This window comes from Coenobita brevimanus, chromosome 42 (assembly GCF_032717465.1).
Source record: "Coenobita brevimanus isolate Jiangsu-jjx chromosome 42, ASM3271746v2, whole genome shotgun sequence".
NCBI lineage: Eukaryota > Metazoa > Arthropoda > Malacostraca > Decapoda > Coenobitidae > Coenobita > Coenobita brevimanus.
In genome coordinates, this window is record NC_136995.1 from 18416972 (window position 1) to 18439556 (window position 22585).

A 22585-nucleotide genomic window follows, 5' to 3' on the forward strand; every position below is an offset into this window, starting at 1 on the left:
GGAGGTACTCACGCCATGCCAGTGCCAGAGTTTGATGACTAGCGATATGGCGTTAGAGGTGTTGATATTTAGCCATAACCAGCCTACGATTTGATCTATTATATTAATGTTTTGCTTTTTCTTGCGATGTTCTGGAGCTTCTGCGTAAAATAGCGACATTCCGGAAACTGTTGAGAGCAACTCTGGTGATAGTTTTGTATTTGGTGTGAAGAGTTTGATTTTGGTCCATTGGGATGTTGTTGGAGGGTTCGCTGGCACACCATTTCGGTCCGGAACCATGCAAATTAGTCGGATCAAGTTTGATTGAGTTGGGGTTTATCGGACTTCTCTCCAGTTGGATTGGGCAAGATCTGGGGAGAATTTGGCAAGTTGGACGCAAGCTTGATAATGCTGAGGGTGAAATGTGCCGAGTTCGCAGAGGGTCGAAACTTCCTGATATTGGTGTGTTTGTCAAGAATACAGCCAGTGTGCCGGAAGAGGAAAGGGAGGAGTTTGGGAGAGGAAATGGGGAAGGGGAGGAGGGGAAGGGAAAGGGAATGAGGAAGGGAAGGAGGGGAGGGGAGAGAGAATGAGAACGGGAGGAGGGGAGGGGTGAGGGAATGAGGAAGGGAAGGGAGAGAATGAGGAGGGGAGGGGTGAGGGAATGAGGAAGGGGAGGGGTGAGGGAATGAGGAAGGGGAGGAGGGGAGGGGAGAGGGAATGAGGAAAGGGAGGAGGGGAGGGGTGAGGGAATGAGGAAGGGGAGGAGGGGAGGAGTGAGGGAATGAGGAAGGGGAGGAGGGGAGGGGAGAGGAAATGAGGAAGTGAGGACAGTATATTGGGATTTATATTCAGATGCCCTGCCTATGAATCCAGTGAATTTATTGGCTTTTTAAACAGCTTCTCTACATTGGTTGGTTTCAAATTATTTGTTATTATAACTCCAAAGTCGTTTTCATGGTTTACTCTACCATATTGTAACTGGCCCCTATGTTTTTACTGCCAATGGGTAGCACTTTGCATTTATTAATACTGAAATCCATTTCCCGTGTTTGGCTCCAGTTACGCAGTTGATCAAGATCTCTGAATTGCCTGCCTCTGCAGTGCTGTGTCTGCTCAGATACCTGTTTTAGTGTCGCTGGCAAATTCGGAGAGAATGAGGTAGGACAGGAGAGGAGGAGAGGGGGAATGAGGAAGGGAGGGGTAATGGGTCCCAACTCTCCCCAGGCTCATTATATGTACGTCAGCTTTGATTGAAACAGGCTCAAGTATTCGTGAGATAATACTGCGACCTGAATTATGACCCTGACACATGACCTTGACCTTTCATCGATGTGCGCCAAAATCCAATCACTTATTCCCAGACCAACACAAAATATATGTGGCAATTTTGATCAGAGTTGGATCAGACCTTTATGAATTATATTGCTAGCATACATACATACACACATACATACATACACAGACTACATACGTATCTACATACATAATACACAGAAGCAACCTTGATCACAATGACTATCCAACACCAAACCTGCCACCGTCTACTGCCATTATCTTTTGTTCAGTGTGTGCCTTATTTCTGTCCTACCCTGCTAACCCCCCTGTGCCACAACACTGTTTATAGTAGCCTGTAGGGGCATAAGCGGTGAGTTATGAGAGAAGGGTGGCGGTGCAGGGGATGACGGAACACATTATACCCGGGTTATGCAACAGACAAACGAAGCGGGAAGAAAGGGAGAGGTGATGAACGGTAGATATGAGAGAGAGAGAGAGAGAGAGAGAGAGAGAGAGAGAGAGAGAGAGAGACATCCGTGCAAGCCAGACACGAATTTAAAAAGAGGAGTGGGAGGTGGAGGAGGAAGAAAGGAGGTAGAAGGGAGAGGAGTGATTAGAAGCAAAAACGAAAAAAAAAAATCGAAAAAAAAAAAGAATGCAGAAGGTAGAAGGGAGAGGAGAATAAAAACAGATGAGGTAAAGAAAAAAATCCGTACAGGAGAAAAATAGAGTGAAAGAATGATAAAGGAGAGAGAGAGAGAGAGATAGGTGTTGTTGAAGCAATCAGCTGATGTGGATGTTATCACCAATTGACTCGTAGGGTAAACACTCACTGGTATAAAATTACTATGGTTTTATCCTGATTGAATATACTTACGTCCATCAGTATCAGCGACATTGTTAATTAAAAGAGTTAACAATCTTTTCACTGCTAGGATAGTTTCTCAGTTGAAAAAAAAAGTCCTTAAATATTAACTTGAATACATTATCAAAATTCGTCAGAAACAACGCAGAGATAAATATGAAACTTTATATGTGAGAGAAAAAAAATAACGTGTGATGTGGAGGAGTGTGGCGGGAGGTGATATATTAATAAAAGTGTTTGTGTGTGTGTGTGTGTGTGTGTGTGTGTGTGTGTGTGTGTGTGTGTGTGTGTGTGTGTGAGAGAGAGAGAGAGAGAGAGAGAGAGAGAGAGAGAGAGAGAGAGAGAGAAGAACTAAGCACAAAAGCACTACAAACCTTGCCTCTGTGTTTTGCGATAACCAACTTGTCACCCTCATCACCCCGTCATTTCAACGCTCCATTAGTATGTATATTAGTCGCATTGCACTTTTTTTTTTTTTGGGGGGGGGAGGGTGAGCGTGGTAATGGCTGATGGTGAGGGAATTAACCAGCTGTGTTTGGCTGTTTGCAGATTGAGAGATGCTGTGTATTTTGTGATCTTGTGTAACCTATCACCTTTTCCTCCTCCTCCTCCTGCTTCTCCTCCTCTTCCTCCTTCTGCATAATCTCCAGGGGGGGGGGAGGTTCCGATTTCACGCACCATTTAAGTCTCACGCCCCCTTCCCCTCTCGTCGCTGCCATCACCTCATTTAACTTTCTCTCCTTCACTCTATAAGCTGAAAAATAAATTCGTCAGGCGTAACAAAAATATCTCGACACTCACCATTCGTACATCCATCCCTTATACAATACCTAGGCTGCTCCAACAACTCTGAGGCCGATCATTTCATCTATCTAACTGCCTGTCCATTCATTCATTCATCTATCCATCCATCCATTCATCTATCCATCCATCCATCCATCCATTCATCCATCCACTGGGTCTTCCCTCCTTGTCTCGTGTCCTTGTGTCCTTTCTTCCCCTTACGCTATTCTTTTCTCTCCCTCTACTTTTTGTTTTTTTTCATCCCCCCCTCTCTCTCCATCCTGACCATCCTTTCTCTCTCCAACTACAGTATCTTTTCACTTCCTCTGTCTCCTTCCTCACACTGATCTCTCTCTCTCTCTCTCTCTCTCTCTCTCCTCTCTCTCTCTCTCTCTCTCTCTCTCTCTCTCTCTCTCTCTCTCTCTCTCTCTCTCTCTCTCTCTCTCTCTTCATTTCCACTCCGCCGTTTTCTTCTCTACTTCCCATTTTTCCCCTTTCTTCCTTTTACTCTCTCTTCCTTCTTGTGTTCCCCTTTTTTTTTTTTTTTGTACTTGTTTCTCCTCCCCATCCTTCTTTCCATCTTGTTCTTTCCTTCCTGCTACTTCTCTCTCTCTCTCTCTCTCTCTCTCTCTCTCTCTCTCTCTCTCTCTCTCTCTGTCACACACACACACACACACCTATCTGTTTGTCAAACAGTCCATCCACCCATCCGTCCATCTGTCTATCTGTGTATGTACATAGTTATCTCTGTCTATCTGTGTGTTCATTTTGTCTGTCTGCCTGTCGGTCTGTCTGTCTGTGTGTCTGTATGTACATTATCTTTTCTGTCTATACATCCATATCGCTAGCTGTCTGTCTGTCTACCTGTTTCTGTCTCTGTGTATGTAGTCATCGTGTATCCATATATATATCTACATCTGTCTGAATATCTATCTGTCTGTCTATCCATCTCCTTCCCTTTCGTCCCATCTCCATTCTCTCCACCTCCCTCCCTGTTGCCTCTCACTCCCTAGGACCCCCCGTGGACCAAGACCTGTTCAGTACATTGTGGTCCATATTTGGTTCTCTAACGGGGTTCTCTCCTCCTGCCCTCACCACGTACCCACTTTTTTTTTTTCGTTCCTTATTTTAGCTTTGTTCCATTATAAATTGCTCTCTTCAGATTTTGACATTTTCTCCAGTCTCTCTTCTCAGTTTCTTAGAGTAAGTATTTCTTTTGGGTCTAAGTATAGCCTATTTCTTTTATTTTTTATCGTCTTTTCATTTTTGTTAACCGCTAATCGCAGTAGCTGTGTGAAATAAGGTGAGAGTAAAATGACGATGATGGTGGTGAATGATGGTGATGGGGAGGAGGAGGAGGACACTACTGGGAACCCATTTCAAGTCCCACATGCCCTGTAATCCCTCCATAACCACCCCACCAACCCATCACAACTTGCTCTGCACTGACAGGTATGTAATTAACCTTAAATACTCCTCTCTCCTCCCTGCTATCCCACCCTATCCTCTCCCCACCTAGTCTTCCACCTCCATTTATGTGTCCCTTTTTTGTGGCTCTTGATATCTACTCTATTTATAATTATTATTTTAATTTCTTTCCGCTTCTCTTTACCATCTTAATTGATACAGTATGTTTCTCCCAGTGATATACGGAGGGTGTCTATGCATCTGTGTGAGGGAGGAAGAAAGAGGCATGCATACAATCTTCCTCCTCGCCCTTTCCTCCTAGACTCCCCAGCTCATTTCCTCTAAGCATTACTAACACCCTGTCACCAATACAAAAAAACTATGTATCGTAAAAACATAAGTAATTTCGTATAGAAGCTTATACGATCTACTAGAACGGGTATGTCCGGGTTATAGGGATCGGTAATGCACCTTTGTACATCTTGAGAATAAGGAAAGATGGAGAGGAATGTGTGTGTAGGTGAAGGCGGTGATAAGGATTGGGGAGGAGGGGTGATGGTAGGATAGGGAGTATAGGGGATGGGGACAGTGATGGGGAGTGGGAGAACGGTGGTGTTAGAACAGGGAGTGTGTGGAGTGATGGGAAGTTGAAGGAATAGGTGCATGGTGGGATAGGGAGTTTGTGGGGTGAAGATAGTCACGGGGAGTTGGGGGAAAGGATTGGTGGTAGGATATGCAATGGATGGGAGTAGAGAGAGGGAGTTGTGGAAAGTGTAATGCACAATAGAGACCGTGAGTTATGACCACACGTACCATAGTGAAAATCAACATAAGATTAATATTATCGAGAAGAGAGGGTATAATTGGATGAGAGAGCCAACAGGGATATTTGAGAAGAGAGATTGTTGAGATGTAACTGGACAGGATGTTAATAAATTGACTTTTGGCTTAAGAGGAGGAAGGAGATAGATAGTTGGAAGGGAGAGCATAATCGATAGGAAAAGAGATGATAAAAGATGAAAGAATGTGTGTAAATCAGAAGGAGGAGGAGGGGACATCCGTAAGTAGAGAGGAGAAGGAGAATGCCTTTAGCTAAGGTACTGTGAACACACACACACACACACACACACACACACACACACACACACACACATTCGTGCATAGTTGTTGTTTTTTTTAAAGCTATTTCAGCGTGCACTCATCTATGTTCATCTTTAACTTCATATAAGCTGCAAAGCCGAATGAACAGTTCTCACGTAAACGAGTATACCCACGTAGTTCACGGGAAGAATGGAGAGAGAGAGATAATCATGTCTTGATAATGCTGATGGGATCGTGCACCAGTTACTTCAAAAATTCTGAGCCCGCCGGTGTGTGTGTGTGTGTGTGTGTGTGTGTGTGTGTGTGTGTGTGTGTGTGTGTGTGTGTGTGTGTGTGTATTAAAGCATGGTTTGATGTTGTATATGTTCAGTGTGTTTTTTATGTATTAAGTAGGCATGTGTGTATTTGTAACACCACCAAACAAAATGCGTCAGTAAATAGTATCATTTTATATGTGGATGTGTGTGTTTTTCGTGTGTGCATTATTACTGAGGTATACATGTGTATGATGGCGTGTAAGTGCGTGCGTGTGTGAGGGCGTGGTAGCGTGTTGCAGTGTCATGCACCTGCCCTTCCCCTCACCCCCTTCCCTGCCAACCTTCCCCTTCCTTGCCTGTCTCCTCCCCCTTGTCTTTCTCATCCCACCCCCCCACACTCACCTGCACCATTTTCCACCCCCTTTCCCTGCCAGCCTTCCCCTTCCTTGCATGTTTCCTCCACTTAGCCTTCCTTCCATTCTTACCTGCTCGTCTCTCCACCCTCCTCCCTACCAACCTTCTCCTTCCTTGAATGTCTCCTCCTCCATGCCCCCCCCCCCCCCGCACACACACACACACACACTTACCGGCCTCATCCCCACCTCTTTTCCTGCCAGCCTTCCCCTCCCTTGCATTACCCCCCCCCCTCTTAGCTGCCCTTCTCCACCAGTGCTCAGCCAACCTTCCCTTCCCTTGTATACCTCCCCCTTCTCCCCTGCCCTTCTCATCGCTTTACTTGTGTGTAAGTGCCTCCCTGCTTTTACTCTTTCTCCACTCTGTACTTCTTCACACTCAACTTTCTCCACCTCATCTCCACTATTGCTTGTGTTTCTCTGCTTCTCCGACTTTACTTTTTCTTCTCTCTACTGTTTACGTTTCCTCTCACTCAACCTTTCCTCCACCTCATCCCCACGGGTTATTGAGTTACTCTGCTTCCCAGACTGTTCTCTCTTCGCTTTCTTGTTTACACTTTCTCACTCGCAACCCTGCTCCACCATACCTCCACTGTTGCTTCTGTTTCCTGCTTTCTTGCCTATACTCTTTCTTTTCTCTGCTGTTTACTCTTCCTCACACGCAGCCCGTTTCTCCACCACACCACCAAGCCAACCTCCTTCTACCAGGTCCTTTAACGTCTTTCTGTGTTATTCTGGCTATAACCCGTCGATTTGTTTTTAGCGTAGGGGAAAGACCTGGCAGTGAATGGATTATTTTACTTCATGCTTATTTTATTTTTACGTACATGGCTACTCCAGCACCCGTACTTCCCAACCGACTGGAATGGGAGATGTTCTGTCTCTGAGTGTCGAGGTTTGTAACATAATCACGTGTTACTGTGTTTAATCAATCGAGCAGAACCCTTCTAAATTCGCAGATGTGCCAGGCTGGGGTGGGACAGACTGACAACTAACCGGTCAGACTGAAGACAGATAAGACAAGCTGTTCCTTTTGCTGTGGATCGTCCCATTTTTCTTATTGTTGTATAACCTTCACTCCTTTCATGTTCTGGTGCCAGCTTGTGCCCTTTCAATCCCGTGGGTCTTTGTAAGCATGAGTCAAATGGTCTGGTGGTGGCATGGTGTTAGTGTGTTTGATGCCTTCACGCGGTGACACCTGTATAGCCGTAACTGCCGGGTTATACAAACGTCCCTCAACTTTCTCTTTGTCCTGCGAAAGTAGGATGGTGGATTGCAGGAGAAAGTAACCAGCTTGCAGTCCAGTGGGATCACATTTAGATGAGCCGGGGACCACAACAAGAAAAACATCGTTTACACACACACACACACACACACACACACACACACACACACACACACACACACACACACACACACACACACACACACACACACACACACAAACACAAAAACACACACACACACACACACACACACACACACACACACACACACACACACACACACACACACACACACACACACACACACACACACACACACACACACACACACACACACACACACACACACACACACACACACACACACACACACACACACACACACACACACACACACACACACACACACACACACACACACACACACACACACACACACACACACACACACACACACACACACACACACACACACACACACACACACACACACACACACACACACACACACACACACACACACACACACACACACACACACACACACACACACACACACACACACACACACACACACACACACACACACACACACAATTCCCCTCCCTCCTCCACGCCATTCATTATTTCCACTGGCATCATTCGTCCATTTATTCACTTGCACGTAATGACTGGCAGCAGTTGATTTACTGTTGACGGCTGAAATTTTAATGAGGCTTCAGTGGAGTATGAGTAACGGGTCAACAAACAGCACACGCACACTTGGCCACTCACCTAGGAGAGAGAGAGAGAGAGAGAGAGAGAGAGAGAGCACTGGGTACATTTCTTGATATTAATCGTGGTAACATCGGCCATGGTCTTCTTTGGTTGTTTTTTGCTCAGTACCGCTTCCATTGCCGTGACGTAACTGTAGCAGGTTATACTGGGTACGCTGCGGAACAGAATCCACTCGAGGGGAGAGTTATAGCTAAAATTATCCCTTCCCTCATGCTGGCGAAGTGCGAATGGGGTAGTAACCTGTAGAAAGAGTGAAGCATGTGAATGTGGACGTGTTGTAATGGCTGTGTTGGTGTGTGTCTGAGCCTGTACATGTTATGGGTAGAACTGACAGGGTGTAAACATATGCAGACACATGCAAGGAAATACCACCAACACCCACTTTAAATTTCGGCCTGGAATTGATTTTAAAGCCATCACTTGGGACAGATCGCGAGACGAATATGCCGCCACCACGCCTACGTGGCTCCACCTCCCGTGCATAGATCTTTATTTACTGTCTTGTCTGTTGCCCTGCTGTTATTCTCTGAGTGATGAATTCGGAACAAACTCTATGCAAATAATATAAATGTTAAAGTGAATTAAAAATTAGACATAAATGAGGAGAACAATAAAGGTTTAAATTTAACAAAACATCCACCAAAAACTCTGAAACAAAATTTACCTTTGCACCAGGAATCAAGGGACATAATACTGAAAACTGGTGAATGGGAAAGTCATGTGAAATGGCTGACGGAAAAGTCAAACAGAACAGGGCAGATTAGTTCCGAAACTCTAACAGTTTCATGGCAAAGAATTTGATATAATATCAGAGAAGGACGCAATATTTTTCTTTGGCCGAATGGGAGAGAAGTTACAGAAGCTTGGTGGGTTTGCTGTGAAAAAATGTGTGAAGTTTGTGGTATAATGGCACACGCGGGAGGGAGTGTGATGTGTTGTTTGGTGAGATGACACATTTGTAAATGGTGACTGACCTTGCACACCAGCAGTGACAGGGAAGGTGTCACTGACAGTGTGTGGAATATGTCGGAGGACGCTGTTGTGTAAGGGGTGGTAGCAGTTCGTTAGAAGATGGCTTCTTAATGAAGAATAGTGACCAGGCTGACTCTGTCCACAGTTTGTTATTGTACTGTATAATAGTGCTGTGAATTAGTAGCTACTGAGTGTCTTCACAATGGTCCGTCCTTCCCCATACTAATGTTCGCTTCATTTATATACCCCTTTTCCTTGCGCTCATTCCACCCCCTTCACACACACACACACACACACACACACACACACACACACACACACACACACCAAGGAAGATGTGGTAATTGGAGGTAATCCAATCCTTGCTGGGCCAACACAAGGGTAATGAGGGGTACGCAGGTGGCATCACTTTGCGAGAGAGAGAGAGAGAGCAGGTGTGCCGGAGTGTGTCTGATGGCTTGAACTTGGGTGAGGCCAGAATGTAACGGGGAAGGGGAGAGGAAGGGAGGGGGGGCAGGGTGAAGGAAGAACGGGAGGAAGAAGGACCATGGGGGAAAGGTGGGAGGAGGAGGGAGAACGAGATAATATGGAAAGCTTAATAAAAGACAGTATGGTGTAAGACCTTAGTATGGACGATTATTACAAAGTAAGGATGAGAGAATGGAATGAATAATAGTATGTATGGGAAATATTGGCGAACTGCTCATTGATAAATAAAACCATGCTCTGTTCACTTTAACTAGGCATAAAATTAGCACCGCCATCTTGAATGCTGAGCAATAACAAGATTTTCACACTATGGTGCTAATTATGAAGAAGTACAATGGAAAGGATGCAAAGCTGCAAGTTTGTCTTAGTCTGCAGTTGATCTTCGGGAACTAAGCTACAAAAGGACGAAAAATTACCTAATTAAAGTGAATGAACATTAGACACAGCCGATGAATTTTACTGACACTGACAATATGGTTAATAAGAGGGAAAGAGAAGAAAGCATTGAGGGTAAAGCTGAGGATAGGAGGGAAAGAAGGGGAAGGGAAGAGAATATTAGGGGAAGTGAGAATGATATTCTTTGTGTGTGTGTGTGTGTGTGTGTGTGTGTGTGTGTGTGTGTGTGAGAGAGAGAGAGAGAGAGAGAGAGAGCGCAAATGGAATCCAGACATATATATGCCCGATGGTACTTTCATAGCACAAACAACCTAAATAGCTGGTGAGAAGCGGGTGGGGGGCAGAGGAAATGGGGCAGCGAGGAAAGTGAGGTAGGGTAGGAGAATGAAGGAAGAATGAAGGGAGGAAGGGAGAAGGATGTTAGTGAGGATGGGAGAAAAGGAGGAGAGAGGAAGAGATGGGAGGGAGGAAGATAAGAAGGAAAGAAAGTACGAAAGGTTGAAGTTCAGGATGGCGATGATGAGGGTAAGCTGAATATGGAAAGGAAAGAAGGAAAGGAATGTTAAAGAAGCGAGGAAGGGGCAGAGGAAAGAATGAAAGGGAAGGAAGGGAGGTAGGAAAAGGTAAAGGTCCAGAGAACAAAAGAATGAAAGGAAGGGAGGGAATGCTGATGAAGGCAAAGCGGGAGACGAATAGTGGAAATGGAGAAGCGAAATGAGGAAAGACAGGTAGGAAGTGAGTCTTGCAAGAGGAAGAAAGAGAAGGATTTGGGTCACCAGCTCGATTCGTATATATATATATATATATATATATATATATATATATATATATATATATATATATATATATATATATATATATAATATTATAACAGGTGAGCTCAGAGGGATTCGTTTTTGCGACTTTCTTCCCATCATTTACTTTTATAAATTTGTTTCGTTGTAGTGTTGCCTTACTGTCTCATTACTGTTCCTGTTATACATAAACTATATGAATGATCTGTCTACATGCCTCTCGTATCACAATGGGCACGCAACCTCCATCTGTCCACACAACGTCATCCTCTTTCTGTCAAACTCAAACGTAAGGCTTTACCGATCTCTCAGTCCTACGTGTACAAGGAGCTGCTGTGGCTCGGTGGTCAGTGTACTAACCTCATGGTTCATTATGGCGGGATTGGTGCCAGTACTCATGGTTCATTATGCCGGGATTGGTGCCAGTTCTCATGGTTCATTATGGCGGGATTGGTGCCAGTACTCATGGTTCATTATGGCGGGATTGGTGCCAGTACTCATGGTTCATTATTGCTGGATTGATGCCAGTTCTCTTGGTTTTTAATGGCGGGATTGGTGCCAGTACTCTTGGTTCATTATGGCGGGATTGGTGCCAGTACTCATGGTTCATTATGGCGGGATTGATGCCAGTACTCGTGGTTCATTATGGCTGGATTGATGCCAGTACTCATGGTTCATTATGGCTGGAATAGTGCCAGTACTCATGGTTCATTATGGCGGGATTGATGCCAGTACTCGTGGTTCATTATGGCTGGATTGGTGCCATTACTCATGGTTCATTAACTCTGGAATACTGCCAGTACTCATGGTTCATTATGGCGGGATTGATGCCAGTACTCGTGGTTCATTATGGCTGGAATAGTGCCAGTTCTCATGGTTCATTATGGCGGGATTGATGCCAGTTCTCGTGGTTCATTATGGCGGGATTGGTGTCAGTTCTCATGGTTCATTATGGCGGGACTGATGCCAGTACTCATGGTTCATTATGGCGGGATTGGTACCAGTACTCATGGTTCATTATGGCGGAATTGGTGCCTGTCTTCTCAATAATTGTGGCAGTATTTCAACTCCTGATTCGTTTTGTGGTGTGATATTTCGGTGATTTGATGTGAGAGGGATTTACCTTGGTTAGGAATGGCACTAGTTCATTTACCTTAACTTGGTAGAGATTTTCGTCCATTAGCATACTATTTCCCGTAATTCTGTGGCGGAATAAAAAAAAAAATACTTCGGCTCTGCATCCTTTACAGAGCATTTTTTCATGACTTGCACAGTACTATAGTGTTAATCTGTTGTCATGGCTCAGCATTTATGACGGAAAGATGTCAGTCTTATGCTATTGTATAGCTTGGGAAAAGTGTAGGGGGCCAAGTTATGACTGTCTTATGTAAGGTTAGATTTGGCTAATAGTAGAAGACTGAAAGCACCAAAATTAGCTTCAGTGCTCTTCCTTACGGCCCACCAGTACATAATAAAAACTCCCCCACTTACACAGGATTATCCATGAAATAGCACTCCACAACAAACTCACGTGGCAGTGTTGTGGGGACGTTTCAGTCGGCTGGTGTGGCCGTGGTTGTGGAAGTGGACTAGGAATTATTTGAATGATGCTTCGTAAGTACTGTTAGCACTGACTAAACCGTCCCCACAACACACGATAAATCACCGTGCCGAGTGGAATTGGAGTGTTGTATGTGGGCCACCTTGTATGCGCTGGATACGTGAGAAAAGAGTGGGGAAAGAAAGAACAAAATGCCCGTTTACTGTGAGGCCTCGACGTCACCAACACCTCCCAATTACACCCCGAAAATACAGAACGATGACCTATTTCCGGCTTGTTAATTAAATGTCGAGGAGGGGGGGTGGGCATGAGAGTTGGGGTAGGGGAGGAGGTGGGTAGGGGGTGGGAGACCAGCTCGAACGCCACCCGGATATATTGTGTTGCGAACAGGCGGCCTAGTGTGTGTGTGTGTGTGTGTGTGTGTGTGTGTGTGTGTGTGTGTGTGTGTGTGTGTGTGTGTGAGAGAGAGAGAGAGAGAGAGAGAGGGTACGTTATTACAATACTCCCATACGAAATCCTAGCGAGAGAGAGAGAGAGAGAGAGAGAGAGAGAGAGAGAGAGAGAGAATAAATGACTCATGTAGTTCCGGTTGTGTCACTGGATTAGGTTTATTAGTTTGTTTACTCATATTTAATAAACATATAAATATCACACCATATCAAAGGGATAACTAAAGTGTTTGTTTTGTCCCATTAAATTAGTCGGTCAGTCAGTCAAAGCAGTAAATGTTAGCGTAGGCTATTGTCGGAGCGGTGTTGTGTTGTGTTGCATTGTGCTGTGTTGTATTTTGTGCTGTGTTGTATTTTGTGCTGTGTTGTGTTGTGCTGTGTTATACTGTGTTTAATTGTGTTGTACTGTGTTGAGTTGTACTGTGTTGTGTTGTATTGTGCCATGTTGTGTTATGTTGTATTGTGTAGTGTTCTGTTGTGTTGTTTTATTGTGATGTGTTGTGTAGTTTTCCTATCCACCTGATTATCCAACACATGATTTATTACGACACAAGTTCAGTCAGATCGCCCTAATACTTAACACAGTTCTTAGCTTTGGCAAAGAATAAATTTCTGACTCTTTCTGACATATCTAACTCATACTTTTTCATGAATTGTTTCTACCATGCTTACAAATTGTAATTTATTGATTTGTATTTTTACTGAGTAATATATATATATATATATATAAAATGCAACCATAAAATAAATCTTTACGCCATTTAAACCCGCCACAATTTTCTGCTGTTGGCTGTGAGTTACGACGTGTCACCACAAGCTACGCTCCTTCCCCGTTCTCTTTCCATTTGCTTATGCACGGTATATATTTGACATCGGTTTTAAGAGCGATATTTACCTTTTGTTTCGTAGACAAGGCTTTGCAGAAATGTCTTTTGGAGATTGTGTCAATATTTGAGGTCAGTTTTATTAGCTATTATATTTTGCCGTTTCCTTTATATACAAGGCTTAGAAGAAAAGCCACCAAGAGATGGGATGTACTCGTATATATTATTTAATCTTAAATAACGATGTTTCGTACAGCACACATCGAACTTAAACATTCATGTGGTGATTGGTCTGTATTTTTATTCTTGTTTTCATAACAGACGTGTTTGTCTTTCATTCTGTCTCTCCCTGCCAGATGACTCTTTTTCTTTTCTTTTTCCATTTTATTTTCATCAGTGTACTTAAATGTTCAGTTCTGTGATGTACGCTGGAGGATCAGAGGTGAGCCTTCGTACTGTATATTGATGTAGTGTATTAGCCTCGTTGCCTGCATGTACGTTTTAGTTGCTTGGTGGCCAGGTGAGTTGCGGAGCTCCAACTGGACGTGGGTAACTAGCGCCAACTGTACAAGGATGGCTGGGGTTTATTATTCACGTAATGCTCACAGAGGTGAGCAACGGTCACTCATCTTAAATGTCTGGACTGAGTAGCCTAGCCCTGGGATCCTACGCCCCTGTTGGGACAGTACTGGGGTGGATGGTAGCGGTGATGATGATGATGATGTCCAGCGAAAATGTAGCTAATGTTCTCGTAAACATTCGTTCTCTCTGCGTGTGTCTGTCACCTCCCACACACACTCGCTTCCCCCTCCTACACCACATATATCTGATCTCTATCCTTGTGTACCAACCCATTCTTCAATCCTTTCCTCCTTCCACTTCTATTCTCTCTCTCCCTTCCTTCCCCTTCCCCTTACCTCTTCTCTTCTCCCTCCTCTCACACCCACCTCCTCTGTTCTCCCTACTCAGAGCTATTCTTGCACCAACGTCTGTATTCTCCCTCCTCCCGCACCAGTCTCTGTTATTCTGCCTCCCGTCTTGCTGTTACATCATTATTTCTATCCCTTCCCTCCCTCCCACACTCCCTCACCTCTCATCCTTCGTACTCCGGCTGCATCTTCTTCCCCTTCCATTCAGCATTCCCTCTCTTACCTAACCATCTTGTTGATTCCCTTTCCCCACTCCTCCTTCCCTCTTTCCCTCCCTCCCTTTCTCTACTCCCCCTTCCCAATCTCTGCCTCCCTCTCCCTTCCTCTTTCCCTCCCTCCCTCTTCCCATTCTAACTATCTTGTTGCTGCCCCCTCCTCATTCCCCCATCCCTCTTTCCCTTCTTTCCTCCTTTTCTTCACTCCCCTTTCCCTCCTTGCCTCCCTCCCTCTCTCTTTCCCTCTCTCCCTCCCACCCTTACCTGTTCCTTCACTTCGTCCCCTCCATCGTGCATATTTGCATGAAGTGTTCCTCTGTAATTTGTCATAATTAGGGACCATTATGGTTCATGATTCCATCCATCACCTTAACTAGCGAACTAGCAATAAGAGAGAGAGGGGGGGGGATGTACTGAATTTATCATTATATTTATTTTAAGATGCAGGGACATCTGTAGGAGCGGTTTGTCCATCTATTTTTCATTAACGTTCTTCGTAAGCGAGGTGCTTCACTCCATAGGCTAGAGCAGCTTAACGAAGCCACATCACCACACCACACTATATCACGCCACACCACACCACACTATACCACATCACACCACACCACACTATACCACATCACACCTCACCACACTATACCACATCACACCTCACCACACTATACCACATCACACCGCACCACACTATACCACATCACACCGCACCACACAATAGCACGCCACACCACACCACACTATAGCACGTCACACCACACCACCCCACAACAAGGGCATTTCATTAACCTAAGGAACCAGAAGCTCCCACATCCAGTACTTGTGCACTTGTTCTTAGCCTAGACCGACTGCGGAAGGGAGGGTAAAAAATATATATGTATATCAAGAGGATAAATAAGGGAGAATGGGACTTTGTTATATACCAGTAGTTTTCATATTTTTTTCACTTGGTATCCATTCAGTATTCAGTCTAATGATTATGTATTGCATTGGATGTTGATGTTTGTGACGTGTTGTAGTTTGTTATCATTATCAATCATTATTATTATTATTATTATTTTTATTATTATTTATTATTATTATTATTATTATTATTATTATTACACGACCTACGCCGAATATTTTAGTAGCAGTAAAGAGTTTCCGTAGTGTGGATTCCTGGATGCCAATTTTGATCATAGATGTCTTCAAATACTAATACAGCAGGATACTCAGAGTTATTGTATTCAGTTCCTCCATAAGTGTTAAATTACTTTCATAAATTCCTAGGAAATCATTGCCAAGTAAGCCAGTTTGTATGAAATACTGAGTGTGTATGTGCACTTTCAGACCGGTGTGTTTGGTGGTGTAATATGGCACCAGCCGGACAGGACATCAACGCATTCCAGCTGCTGAGGGCAGCACTACACGTGGCAGTGTTGCCATTGCTCCCACGCGCCACCACCACGGGTAAGCCACCGCATACTGTATGTTTTTGGAGGCATTATCTTTCACTTCTTTCGCACTTTTACCATGTATATATAATCAACAAAAAGGTTTAAAAAAATGTGCCCCATGTCGTACTCCAGAATTCTTTGTTATGTCGCTCACTGAGTAAAGTAAAATGAGGTAACCAGAATTCTTAGTTACTCGTAACTGCCGTACTTTTTACTCGTAACTGCCGTACTTAACTAGACCAAATGGAGAAAATTCGTTCAGGTTCAACCTCGTGGAACATGTGCGTAATTGTGTTAGCTTATAACAGTCACTGAAGGAAAAAACAGTCAGTGAAAGGAGAAAAAATGGAAGAAACTGGACTGATACGGAACCATATGGGGTTTAGTGAAGGAAGGCACCACATGGAGCTTCGTTAGAGTGGAACACTTTGCGTAGGAAATATCTTAGGAAGCTACGGTAAAGGACATATGGGGCTTTGCTAGAGTGGAGCGCCTTGAGTGTGGAAATACTTAGGGAGCTAAAATGTGACTGGGTTGCTCCAAAAGATGCTCCCGATCTAAAAAGATAAAGTAGGGAAACAATAAGTACGAAAAAAGGGGGAGCAGCAGTCACTCAGGACAGTGGGAGGAGGAGGTAAGGATGGGACGACAGAGGAAGGGGCATGAAGAGGCAGGGGCAGGGGAGGGACGAGACGCAAGCTGGCCTGAAGTTGATTAATGATCACAAGGGAACCGCCTAACCAGTAAATAAGATCTGAGGCAGCCGAATCCAGCTTACCTTCTGCCCTCTTGTACCCCTGAGTTGGTTGGTTTGTATAGCCATGAGCAAAAGATCGCCGACATTCCCGTGCCAACATTGTGTCCTTTCTTCCTTATTTTCCATTCATTCTCAAACGACAGAGAGTATCCCTTCTTCTCATACTTTTTTGCTGTGTGTCCCTTGCTAACATTGCATCCCTTCTTCCTTATTTCTCCTTCTTTCCCAAACGACATGGAGTATCCTTCCTTTCCATACTCTTTTGCTGTTTGCGTCATATTGCTGTCAGATAAAAATAGTTCACGTAACACCTTCCATTGCCACAGCCGGCAGAAAAATGCCAAGGAACTTTGTACATGACGGTATTCAATCGATCCTCCATACTCACCTACTTCGAAAAACACCATGTACTGCATTTGAGAACGGCGCGTGCTTACTTTAATGATGTGGTTAATATTCTTTTGTTCTTGGGGGAAAAAATAGAGTACAGGAGTAGTTAAACGGCACTTTACAGTCTTAGACAAAAGTTCGCCGACAGTCCTTTGCCAGCGGTGTGTCCATCCTTCCACATTTGTCTCTCGTCCCCAAATCACTGAGAGTATCCTTCCTTCACACACTTTTGCTTCATTTCTCCATCATAGCAAAATAGCTCATAAGACTTAGCATTGCCACAGCCGGCAAAGAAGTGTTGGCGAACGTTTACTTGTGGCTGTATGTATGTATGTATGTATGTATGTTTGGTCTGAGATACACTGAACAGGGTCACAAGATAGCATTGTGCTCACATCTTTGTATGTGTTGTTGTGTTATTTTCTTGTTCCCGGTTTGTTTATTACAGTCCATGAAGGACGAATGTACGTTTTTATTTATTTATTTATTTTACGCTCTTCTCATTTCCCTTACTTAGGTTCGTTGGCACAGCCGAACGAAATGAAAATTACTGTGCATTCTCTCTCTCTCTCTCTCTCTCTCTCTCTCTCTCTCTCTCTCTCTCTCTCTCCCCCCCCCCCCAATATACAACCTGGGACAGAGAGAGGAAAAGTAAATACAAATGTACCTCAGTCTGTGTTGTCCTGTGTGAGGGTGGACACATGGGGTTTTCAATTTAGTATGAGGGGGTCGGGTCAGGCGGCTCCAGTATGTTGCCACTACTTCACACCGCCCCATTACCCAACCATTTTTCTCTTTTTCTTCTTATATTTTTTATTTTTTACACACCTGGGAATATTGAACTGTTATAATATTCTGGTGTGTACAGTTCTGGTGGTTAGCATGACCGGGGAAAAGTATTTAATATCTGTATCACATTAGAAAGAAGAGCTTGTTCGATTGGGCAATGCAAGAAACTATACTTTTTTTCCTTTTTTTTTTAATTTTAACTTGGCCTAGAAATGCCACCTTTTACTCTTGAATGCTAAGCCGAAACAATACATTGGCATTAGACTATGATGCTAGCCATAAAGAAGTGCTACGGAAGGCTGTAAAGTCGTAACACTGTCTTCCACTGAACTACGATAAACAAGTTGCGAAAGGAAAAAAATATGGGCCATGTTTAGATAAAATAAGTATAGTAGATTCGTGTGTCAACCCGTACAGTGTTGTAAAACTTTCGTGAACCATAATTGGAACATGAGGTTGTCCTGGAAGCCTGTTACTCATTATAAGGCTTCCCGGTGTTCCCAGATGACATCAAATGGAAATGTAGAGCCAAAAGCAGGCAGTTTTTTTTTTTTTTTTCCCCTAATCATAGAAGCGGAAATATGATTAGAAATAACAGAAATGACCAAGAATGCTTTTTGTGATTTCAACATTCCGTGGAAGTATAGCGATGGGATGTTAAATACTGAGTGGATTTTATTAATTAACTGAGACTGACTTAGAAAAAATATATATCTGACTCCTCAAAAAAAAGAAAGAGAGAAAAAAAAAAAGAAATGCAGTTGTCAGCGAGCATGTCGGGACAAGGGAGGGAGGGGAATGTGTGATGCTGGTAGGTGATGCTGGTTGTGTGATGGTGGTGGTGGTAGTGGGGGAGGATAAAGTGATGATTGTGGTGGCTTTGATGATGATAGTGGTAGAGGCGGGTGGCAGGGGGAGATAAGGTGGTGGTGTTAGTGGCAGTGGGGGTAGAGAAGGCTGAGGTGTAAGTGGTGCACAAAGTGAAGTGTAACTGTTTGTGAAAGTGTTTGGGTAGAATGAAGCCGTGTGTGTGTGTGTGTGTGTGTGTGTGTGTGTGTGTGTGTGTGTGTGTAGCTAGAAGGGGTGGTGGTCGTGGGATATGAAGGCAGAAATGTATGGAATTGTTCAGTGTAAAGTCATTGTTGTATTTTTTAACATATTTTAATTTTGAATTTACAAACTGAATGAGCAGTAATAACTGGCTGATACAGATGCGTTTGGAGAATGAGAAATTAATTTGTTACAAGTAATATGATGGTATAATATGAATAAATGAGACTGAAAGACCAAAATATGAAGGAGGAAAGAATGATAAATATGTACTGTTGTTTGCAGATGATACTGTGTTGTTGGGTGAAGACGAAGGGGAGCTGCAAGGCTTGGTGGATGAGTTTGAGAGAGTGTGTAAGAAACGGAATCTAAAGGTGAATGTAGGGAAGAGTAAAGTGATGGTCTTTGAGAGAGGTGAAGTTAGTGAATGTACAGCGAGGTTGGATGGTGAGGAATTGGAAAATGTGAGTACGTTTAAGTACTTGGGTAGTGTGATGAGTAAGGATGGAGGTTTGGAGTGAATTGAAGTGCTTGAAAGGGATACAGCAGGGGAAGAAAAAGGTTGCCGCTGGTTCTTTTGAAAAGCAGTGATAAGAAACAGGGAAGTGAGCATGGAAGTGAAAAAGTTACTACATGACAGTATTGTGATACCAACTCTAACGTACGGAAGTGAAGCTTGGACATTGTTGGAAGGACACAAGAGTGAGAGCAGTGGAAATGAGTTATTTAAGAGGAGCCTGTGGAGTCACGTGGAGAGACAGGCTGACGAAAGAGAATATAAAGGGGCGTTGTGGTGTGGATGAGGATGTGATAGGAAGCGTTATGAGGAACACACTGAGGTGGTTTGGCCATGTGGAGAGGATGGAGGGTGAAAGACTGACGAAGAGAGTGTATGTGAGTGAGGTGGAGGGGGGAAGAGGGAGGGGGAGGCCGAGGATGAGATGGAGGGATGGGGTGGGAGAGGTATATGAGAGACAGGGGGTGTGAGTTGGGAGCAGGGCAGTGAAATGGCGGGGGACAGGGCGACTTGGAGGCGATTTGTTTGTGGCCACCCCAAACGGGATTGAGGCGTCTGGCAATAGATAGATAGATAGATAGTTTGGGTCGCATTAAGGGATGATAGGTGAGGGATGAATGGCTGAAGCCGAAGAAAGGATGGAGGAAGATTGTAAAGATGAAATTTATGAGAACAGACTTGTGAACGAAAAGAGGGGAGGGAAACAACAAACCGAGAGAAAACACGAGAACTGTGAAGACACTGGTGAGGAAAATGGCAGTGGGAGGGAAGGAAAAGTTAATGGTATGAAAAAGGAAAAGAACAGGGAGTGAACAGAAGAGAGGAAAATACTGTGAAAAGAGAGAGGACGCGCGTATCATGAAAGCATACTGGGTGGGGAAAATGGCGATGAGAGGGTAGGCAAATGAAATACGGTGGATATGAGGCCAGAGGGAGTGGTTTGTTTATGACAAGGGAAGCCAGAGGACAGAGGGGAAGAAGAATATGATAAAGGAGGAAAGGGAGGAGGAAAAGAGAGAAGGGAGATGAGAGACGGTGGAAAAAGAGAAGCAGAAAGTCATGAACGTTGCCATAAAGCCTTTCATGGTAGGACAACCAACGAGGATTACATAAACACACTCCATTTCATTTCACACTACTCCACTCCACTCCATTCCTCTACTCCTCTACACAGTACTACTCCACACTACATTATATACAGTACACTACACTACACTACACTACACTGTGTTACACTACAGTACATTACAGTACGCTAGACCACACTACATTAGACTGCAGTACACTAGACCACATCAGCATTACACTACACTACACTTTTCTGCTCTACACTACACTACGTTAAGGATTTCATCAGTCGTAGAGATAAGGTAGTTCATTTTTTTTTTTATAACAACTGCTTACGTAAAAGATGCCTTCACAGTTATTTACTGTCTATACACTGCGAAATATATACTGTTTCCATTATATACACTGCGAAACATATACTGGTTCCATTATATACACTGCGAAATATATACTGCTTCCATTTTATACACTGCGAAATATATACTGCTTCCATTATATGCACTGCGAAATATATACTGGTTCCGTTATATACACTGCGAAATACTCGTATCTACTGGTTCCATACAATAGAACATGATAAATGAGGAAGGGGAGGAGGGAAAGAGAGAAGGGAGATGAGAGACAGTGGAAACATGGAAGCAGAAAGTCATGAACGTTGCCATAAAGCCTCTCATGTTATGACCATCAATGGGGATTATATCAGCGTATTACACTACACTACTCAATACTACACACTACACTATGCTACACTATACAGTACTACACTGCACTACACACTGATCAGTGCTACACTGCACTACACTGCACAGTAAGCTACGCTACACTACACTACACTACACACTAAGCTGTGCCACACTACTCTACACACTAAGCTACACTACACTACACTACACTACACTACACTACACTACACTACACTACATTACACCGCACTACCCACTAAGATATGCTACACTACACTACATTACTCTATACACTAAGCTATACTACACTACACTACACTGCACTACAGTACACACTACGCTACGCTACACTACACTACACAGCACAGCACAGCACAGCACAGCACAGCACAGCACCACACTAAACCACACTACACTGCATTACCCTAAACCACATTACACCACACTACACTATATGGACCTTACAGAGATCGTTAATTTTTTTCTGCAGACATTCATAATTGTTACATTGTGAAATATATACTGGTTGTATACCTCTTTATATATGACTCACCAACACATAACAACCCTTACATACCGGCAACCTATCCTGATCCTACCCCGCTATGTGTACAGGTGAGCCAAAGTGTCATTACCTGCCCCTCTAATGCATCCTACCTGCCTTCATTAACCTGTAGTCTACGGATAAAGGGAAGTGTGGGTGACCTTTTCTGCTCCACCTTATCGCTGCAATCATCACCAGTTTCTGTGTGTGTGTGTGTGTGTGTGTGTGTGTGTGTGTGTGTGTGTGTGTGTGTGTGTGTGTGTGTGTGTGTGTAGGCCTATGTGTGTATGTGTGTGTGTGTGTGAGGGCCCATTACTGTTCATGACGAATTTATAGGAATATGTACGTAATGTGGGTTGTGGAGGTTTAATTAGGAGATATCATCGTTTCCGAATCCATCTCCATAAAAAAAAAAAATAAAAAAAAGAAGGGGGAGTCAAATATTATCGCAGTAAGATCAAAGTAACTAGGTACAGAAAACTGAACACTGAAAGAGAAAAAAAATCGGAGAGAGAGAGAGAGAGAGAGCTTCCATCATCACTTTTCCACTTTCCTCGTCCTCTTCACCTCCCCTTCCTACTTTCCTCTTCACCCTCCTCATTCCCTGTCTACTTTCCTTCTCCTCACCTCCTCTTTCCTTCA